This window comes from Micropterus dolomieu, linkage group LG14 (assembly GCF_021292245.1).
Source record: "Micropterus dolomieu isolate WLL.071019.BEF.003 ecotype Adirondacks linkage group LG14, ASM2129224v1, whole genome shotgun sequence".
Lineage (NCBI taxonomy): Eukaryota > Metazoa > Chordata > Actinopteri > Centrarchiformes > Centrarchidae > Micropterus > Micropterus dolomieu.
In genome coordinates, this window is record NC_060163.1 from 25521759 (window position 1) to 25524034 (window position 2276).

General features: G+C 38.0%; 1 protein-coding gene across 1 annotated transcript in view; it reads right to left on the minus strand.

The window, feature by feature from the left end:
- LOC123982746 (stonustoxin subunit beta-like) overlaps nucleotides 1-2276 on the minus strand; it is an 868592-nt gene that overhangs the window by 6630 nt on the left and 859686 nt on the right. The gene's annotated exons all lie outside the window — the stretch shown is intronic.

A 2276-nucleotide genomic window follows, 5' to 3' on the forward strand; every position in this document is an offset into this window, starting at 1 on the left:
TGTACAGGTGTGCTTTATACTCCTCCGGTTATTCCGTCACACCTTACCGTTCTAGCAACAGGCCAATAGGATTGGAGTGATTTCATTCACGTTCAGACCTGCTTCGCCTAGAGGCGTTCCCATAGTGTCGTAACCGACGCAGTTCGAGTTCCCTCGAAGGGGAACTAGTAGGGGTGTGATGAGACACTTAAATACTATAGTTATAATGTTATTGTCACAAACTGGCTCAGGGAATGTGACAAAGGGAGTGAGAGGGAGTCTACGCAATATACTTACTTAAAACAAGTATATTATTGATAAACTAAAGTACACAAAACCAAGGAGGTGTGGAAATATCATTATTGTAAGCGTTACATGAATATGTTGCATACCGTAAAACTTCAAGTAATAGCCGCCTACCCTGTTTCCTGGCCTGGTGTGGGAACACATTGACAAATAAATGCAGGTCTCCATTAGAAGCCTGGTCTGGTTTTTATAGAAGTTCTTTGGATGTATGAAACCTCTTAAACCCCGCGGGGTCGCCGCTTTAGCTGCTTCTGAGCTGCTCAGATCGTTAATACAAATATTAATGTTTAAACGTGTGATCAATATGTCAGTGTGGACATGCTGCACATCGTTAGATCCTCCACAATTCAATCGTTCAGTTTATTTAATGGAAACAACGAGCCCCAAAGTCTGATTCATATCGATCTACCGGTGTAACCGGCGTGGTACAAGAGATGAAAAGGAAAAAAAATTGCCGACTCCCGTTACCTTTGAAGCACTCGTTAAGTCTGAATGTGTCCGTTCCTTGATTATTTATCTTCCTTTAGTCTGTAAGGGTCCACCGATCAAAAGAATTAAAACAGCTTTTCGTTAGAAATTAATCCAACTAGTGAATCCTGTCATGTGAAGTCCATCGCTCTCTGGCTGCTGACTTCTGCCTCACTTCTCTCATCCTGCACCGTGTTGTTGGGTATGTTTGTTTTCGTTACGTTGCTGCCTATAAAATAAAAGTTCACAAGCAGTCTATTGGAGCTAGAGCGAATGAATGTATTTCATAATTTTTATACAAGAAGGCCAATATTCATACTGTTTGAAATAAATAAACTGTTTCATAGTAGCCTATTTCAGTTTTGTGCGAGAGGATTTAAAGGCCCATATGGACGCCTGTCCCAAATAAAGTTAGGGTCAACTAGTGATTTTAGCAAATAAAAGCCCGGTCTATTAATCAAAGTTTTACGTTATGTTCCGATCCATTTTTTTCAGGCATTTTGGAGATAGGATCTGTTATTATTATTAATATCATAACACGTCAGTGACATGAATTTATTTGTCTCTTTTTCAGGATAATGCCTGAAACTGACTATTACAGTTTCAATCAAACACATTTTGATATTTATTTTGGATAAATTAATTGTGATATTATTGGAGTATTAAAAAAACGATCTTAAGAATAATCATTAAATCAGTTTTTAGATTAATCAAAAACTGCATGTACAAATGACACCCACAAAGTGCCAGGGGCTCTCTATGATCAGCTATTTGCGCAAGTGCAGTCAAAGAAACAGTATTCTTCAGTGAGTTAAGCTCCTTACTTCATGGCGTCTCTGTATCACACTTGAGGTGATTCATAAAATAAAATTAAATACTTTACACACAAACACTTTGACATATAACTCTACAGAATAGTACATCTAAATGAAGTTAAAATGATTAATTAATCTACGATTTTATGTTAAAAAATGTGCAACGTGTGTCCGCACAGACTTCAGGGTAATTGTCATTGTCATTGTCTGTTCCACCTACACAGAAGAGTATGCTAGCTAGTGAAAATGACAGCAGCTGAGAAATTAAGGCAATATAGGGTTACTAACACAAAAACGGCTTTCGGATGTAAAATTTGAAAGAAGCTGAGCAAGAAAAAGCAAATTTTCAAAAATACAGTTTCTTTCAAAAGAAAGACGGTATAGCAGCAAGCAGCAGTTGTGAGCCAGAAGAGCCGTAGGGGACACCTGCTGCTACAACAACAGAATTTCACACTCCAGATAGCATCTCAAAAGTGAGAACAATACAAGAACTAACGGACTAAAGATATTGGCTTGGACAACAACTGCAGCGCTGCAAGCTTTGGGGAAGTCAGCACTATTTTACTGCTTTTCTTAACAACTCCAGTGATTGTGGCTTCTGCTGAAGATTTTTTTTCAAACTTAAACTTATAAAATCTAAACATTAATTTACCTGAGGAGCTCAATGGCACAGACGAGTTTGTCGTTATATCGTTACCATTATACACA